The 5,975-nt window shown below is 42.3% G+C and overlaps 1 long non-coding RNA gene across 1 annotated transcript; it reads right to left on the bottom strand.

Moving 5' to 3' along the window:
* Positions 1-580: 580 nt before the first annotated feature.
* Positions 581-4,350, bottom strand: LOC120509381. Its single transcript, XR_005629241.1, has 3 exons — positions 4,288-4,350; positions 3,091-4,160; positions 581-1,077 (listed from the first exon to the last, which is right to left on the bottom strand). It is a non-coding gene; the product is annotated as an uncharacterized LOC120509381 (long non-coding RNA).
* Between the last annotated feature and the right edge of the window lie 1,625 nt (positions 4,351-5,975).

Here is a 5,975-nt window from a genome sequence, read left to right as displayed (position 1 = left end):
GTCCCTGATGACTTCTCCAGCTTCATACAGCTGGCCCAGGCATTTCCAATAAATGTGATTAATAACTAAATTAATTGTCTGAATTTTCTTCCTTGTGGAAGGTTTTCTTCTAGATCTATATCCATTCTCTGAGTTGTTCCTTATCCAGTTTCAGGTGGGTTTTAGAAGTTCTCTTTGACTGGGCATTATAGGCCCTGCACTCTGTGTAGCAATCTTTCCAGGTGCTTTGGGTTTTGGGGTGGTTCGATGTGTGGATATATATATATGTATATATATTTGGGGGTTTTTTTGGTTTTTTTGTTTTTGTTTTACCTTGGCACAAAAAGTAGCATCCAAAATACAAATGTTTCATTTTTTTATAGACTGATTCTTTACTCAGGGAAGTGCCTCTCATTTTCCAAGTATGAAGAAGCTATTTGTCCCAGTCACATTTTATTTCTGTTTTTGGAACTGTTTGCTTTTAGAATTAGTGTGGCTGACATGTGTGCTATTTGCAATTCATTTATTATCCTGTGAAAGCCATTCCTCCAGTTTATTATTACTGTTTCCCTCCTTGTTGCTCACAGATGCCCCATTGTAGAGTGCATATAATAGGTTTTGGCAAAACTCTGACTTTTTTCTTTTTTTAAGATAATTCTGTTATTTAGTCTTTTTCAAAGACACTCCCAAGTTTACTGCCATTTTGGCTGGATGAGGTGATGTTGATTAGCAGTGATTGGTGTAATGTTCCTGCACTTCCATTTCTGCATATTTGGTGTGTGACATAACCTCTCCATCTTTTGTCTGGGAAGAGGTCTCTTGTTCCCCAAGCTTCTTCCTTGGGGTAGGAAAATGGAATATTCCTTCCCATGAGCTCTTCAGCAGATGCCATTTCATGGAAGTTCTCATTTGAGGCAGAAGTCACATTTTTGTGACATTTGTCACAATTTTGTGTTGTTACATCCAGGTTTAGATACTGATGTAGTTCCTGAGATGGTGAGGAGCTCTTGCTTCTGCTTTCAGAAAACCAAACTGGGAGCTCTGAGGTGGGTCTGGTGCTGACCTGCCTGCCTTCATGCCTCCTGCACAGTTACAGCCCTTTGGGAGTGTGAAATGTGACAAAATCTCCTCATAAAGCAAAGGTTCAAGAATCCATTTACAAAGAAACTACTGGAAAGACTTTAAAAATCACCTTTCAAGTATTTAGTAATTCCCAAAAGGTTTGGGCAATTTTTTTAAAATGGAATAATTTATTTTAAAAATGCAATTTAGTTGGCCAAAAATGACTTTGATATTTCAGCTGAATTCATCAAAGAGTTGCAATTGGTTAATATTTGGGGAATTATTTTCAACACGCAAGCATTCTGATGAAGTGATTAATTTCATCCCAAATATAAAGCCTACATTTTCTAAGGTGAACCTTAACCTAAACCTGGCTTTTGTTCCCCTCTGACTCTCTAGGAAACTTGAGTGAGGAGCTCAGGTGTAGATATTGACTGTGAAGATGTCTGTGGTTACAGGGATAAATCCCAGCTGAGTCAGGCAATGGGAAAATAGGTCCCTTTTGTTTAGCAGCACATAACAAGATTCCAGGAGCTTACACATTTTGTTGAAAAAAAGTCACAGGAAGAGACAGGTTGGGACAGACGAGGTTAAAAAAGTTATTTAAGGTCATTTGGCAGCTTAATGGCAGAGCTGAGGATGGAGCAAGGTCAGTGACTCACTCTCCAAGCTGAATTTCATCCCCTAATTATTGAGGAAGTTTCTTGGCCTTGGGCACGACTGAGAGAGGGGAAAGGCAGCCCCCCTGCAGGGGGCTGAGCACAGAGGAGACAGGGTGCATGCCAGCATCAAAGAGGTGAACGGCTCCTTGGTGTTCTTTTGGCCCATTATTTCTCTTTGGGGGCATTTTGAAAGGAATGATTTGTTAAAGGGGACTGGAAGGAGGCAGAGATGTAAACAGAGGGACTGGCAGGATGCTTTAGACACAGGAGAAACAGGGAAAAGAGACATAAGAAGGCAAAGAGAGCAGCAATCTGGACCATGAAGAAAGGAGTGGAAGGAGAGGATGATAATGAATTTGAAAGGGAATGGTAGCAGAACAAATACACACAGCAAAGACAGGGAAAGAATTAAAAATGCCATTTGGTAATTGAGTAGTTTCTGCATTAAATAGAGTTAAGATCCTGGAGATTAGAGAAAACTACAACTGTAATCAGTTCTTTGGAGTGTTCTTCAAAGGTACAGCCCTTGCAATCCATGCAGGCTCTGAGCCAGCCTTCCACCCAAGCAAGGACATGGAGCCAGGAGTGTGCTTTGGGCTGGGGTTTCAGCTTCAGACTGGCTAGTGCCTCTGTGTGGCCTTCCTAAATGTTTACATTGTGTAGATATAATCTAGAAGTAGTAGATGTAATACATTTAATTCTTATTCAAGAATATTTTCTGCAGGATGGTTGGAAAGAAAATGCATCTGCAGATGAGGGTTCTGCACATTCCCACTAAGAGGAATACTGTCAGGAAAGAAGGGGAGAGAGTGGGAGCCCATGACATGATATTGAACCTGAAATGTAGGAATCAAAAATCATCTGCAATAGAATTTATGGGAGAATTTGGGATTTACACCCAGAAGCCACAGTTACACACACAGAAAATTATTATTTCCTTCTCCCTCTCCAGGAGGCTGGCACTTGGCTTTCTTCTGTGATTCCCTGGCACCATCACATCCAGAAAGAAGACTGGCCCAGGTTTAGCACTAGTGAAGCTTTCTATAGAGCAGCAAGTAACTTAAATATGAAGAAAAAGTGGTTAACAATATATTCTGAGGTTTAGAACAGGAAGAGAAGGAAAGGCCCTTTAGATCACTGAAATGCTTTTTTTTCCCAGATGATTTTATAGGCATCAAAATGTTTTCTCAGCCTCTTTCTGGCTGCTACTTAAATTGTGGAAACTTAATCTCTGTGCCTGACAGTCTCTTTTGTTGTACTCACAATTTCAGGGGACCTGCAGGGGAAAAAAATTCTTCCTTTCTAATTCCCAAATTATGCACTATCTGCCTGCATGTAAATAATGACCCAGTTAAAAAAAAAAAAAAAAAAAAAGGCATTTTCTTACCTGCAAGGGGATGCAAGTCAGCTGAGAGGCAGCTTGTCCTTTCTGCTCTGAGCTTGGGTATTTGGGTGAGAAGAAGGGCAGAGGAACTGGTCTGACAGCACAGGGCAGCACCCGGGCAGCCTCAAGCTTTGGCCTTGTTCTGCACTTTAACAGCTTCTGTCCATCACCATTCCTGAGCCTGACATCCAAAAAAGGTTCACTGTTCTTCACTCAGTTCTTTCCCTGGGTTTCTGTCCGTGATCATTCCTGAGCCTGGCATCCAAGAAAGGTTCACTGTTGTACACTCAGTTCTTTCCCTGAGGAGGTGCCACTTGAGCAGGAAAGAGAGGGGTCAGGATTCAGGTTAAGCACTGTGGGGATTAGATGGTAGCAGGTGAGGAAGCTCTGCAAGGCTCTGATATCAACAGCCAGGGGCTGGCTGCCTGTGAGGTTATGGTCCCAGTGCTGGTGCCTTGCTTGGATTTTGGTTTTCACCCCACTCTGCATGAGCTGGAAAGTGAAATGGATGTGAAATGGAGAGAGCTGTGGAACCCAACGTCTTGGCTAAGGCATGAACAACCCCAAACTTTGAATCAATTCTGAGCCATGAGTCCTGTCCTAATCCAAGGTATTTGAGAAAATAAAATGAGATATTTGGAGACAATGTTGGAAGATATTTCACAGACGTGTTTTAACCTACAACTCTTCAACTCCTCTAAGGCAGGATCAGCTGGTCTCATGAACACTTAAATCATTCCTGCCTCAGCTGTTTATGAGACCCTCCTGGGGTGGAGGTTTCACAGATTCTTGAACAAGACTTCCTAGCACAAAATTAATCACATCAGAAGTCTCCTAGGGTAGCCAACCTGAAGTTCTCTTAGTGGGGTGGAAACCAATTACTCTTTGTCCTATCATCAGCGCACATGAAGAGCTGTTTGTCTTTCTCTTATCTGCAGCTGCTTTGTAAGTTCATTTCAGTCCTCTTATGTGAAGATTAAATAAACCATATTTCTGCACATCTTGTTTTCTACAGCTCTGACTGTGCTTTTTGTCCTTTTTCTGAACATCCACAACTGGTCTAGTTGATAAAGCTTATTTAGGAAAGAGGAGAAAACAAATAGTAAATACTTTGATATCCTCTTAGGATATCAAAATGGGTTGAATGGAAAATGGACAGTAAATTAAAGAAGTCAATACCAGGCCCCCCTCACTGACCACCTTTTCTCCTGCCCAGGCATGCTGTGCACCTCCATGCAGCTCCTTCTCCTTTTACTCCAGCAGCTGTGGGGTTTGTCAGCCCTTTTGTGGCAATTGCTTTAATTCTCTGAAATCAAAGCACCTGCCAGAGAAGTGGCTTGTTTTACAAATCCGAGGCCTATTGAAACATTTTAAGGAAAACAGTCGTTTCATTCTCTGAAGATACAGATCTTCTCCTGAGTCAGGGAGGGAAGATAAAGGGGGAAAGTTTGACATTTGACTTCACTCTGGAATGCAGGTAAAGGCTTGAAATATAAACTCTGAGATGAACAGGTTTGATTAAGATATCATTTTAAACTACTGTCCTTTTCCTTATTTATTTGTAACTTTGAAAGGAAGATAAATAGCCTTACCGTTGTCATTGGACAAAAAAAATGCAAGTTGGAAGCTTTCACTGAGAAACTTTGAGTGACTTTGATGGCTACCATGAAAGCACCATGGTCTGTTTGATCTTTTGTTGACTAACTGCAGGTTTGGGGATGTTACAATGCATGTTTACATAATGCAGACTAGCTGCAAAGCCTCACCTCAGCTGAAAAGACACAGCTGGTTTTAAAAGCAAGCTAGGCCAGGATATAAAGAAAAAGAAGTTGCATAACACATTATGAAATTTCAAAGGTAATGCGTGAGCTGTACAGCCAGCATGAAAAAAGACAAAAAGATCCTACACTACCAGAAAGGAGTGCAAATAGACTGGGATTTTGTGGAATCCCTTGTAGTTCAAAGCCAACTTAGTGTTCAGGATAGAGCCAAAAACTATTCCCTTTGAGTGTTATTTGTTAAAGCTAATTCAAACATCATCACCAAAGTGGTCTTGCACTAATCCTCCTCCTCCTCAGGAAAATTTGTTTTTACAATTCCTTTCTTATTGCACTGTCCCAGATCCAGGCTGCTCCCACCAGCCAGATTATCTAATGGTGATGCTGAGAGTGAAACCATTTGTGTCACAGGGTGTGACCAGCTCATGCCCAGTATCTGTCCCCTGGATCATTCAATTCCAGTGCCTGGCCTCCTGTGCCCCAGCTGTGCTCAGCTGTGGACAGCAATGCAGTAACACATGGATTTACAGCAGCTGAACATCGGGTGCTTTTGCTGCTTCAGGTGAGTCCTGGCCTAACTGAGGCACAGGGACCTGCAGGGAGCTGAGAGCTGGGTCACAGGAGCCAGAAACAAAATGAAGTAAAACTTCTGCCAGAAGAAGGTGCTGAGGACAGAGCTAGAGCTTCAGGCCTGCCCACAGTAGTCTGTGACTAATGCAAAGTGAAAAAATCCTTAATTAAGATTCTGCAAGATTTTTCCTACAATAACTTAGCAGAAATGGGTTGGATTAGTATCTGCAAGGGGTTGCTGCTGAGGTCCTGAGGTGGCTCAGGGGGGTTATTTCCACTGATATGTAGAGTGGTTTCCTGCACAGAAGGTGCCATCAGGAACATGAGTGGAGTAGTGTCCAGAGGATGTAGTTTGGGAGCCTCACATCCCTGCAGGAGAACATCTGGGGAGTGCTGTAACAGAGGGTTGGATTTTGTCTCCCACAAAAGGAACCCAAGACTGCTGTGTGAACTGAGCAACCTCTGTGAACTCTGTGGTGAGGGAGCCATGGTGGATCGCTTCTGAAGCGCACATTGTTCCAAACCAAAACACTCCTCTAA

The sequence above is a fragment of the Passer montanus genome, unplaced genomic scaffold (genome assembly GCF_014805655.1).
Source record: "Passer montanus isolate IOZ18808 unplaced genomic scaffold, ASM1480565v1 scaffold51, whole genome shotgun sequence".
Lineage (NCBI taxonomy): Eukaryota > Metazoa > Chordata > Aves > Passeriformes > Passeridae > Passer > Passer montanus.
This window is presented reverse-complemented; position numbering and strand designations above follow the sequence as displayed.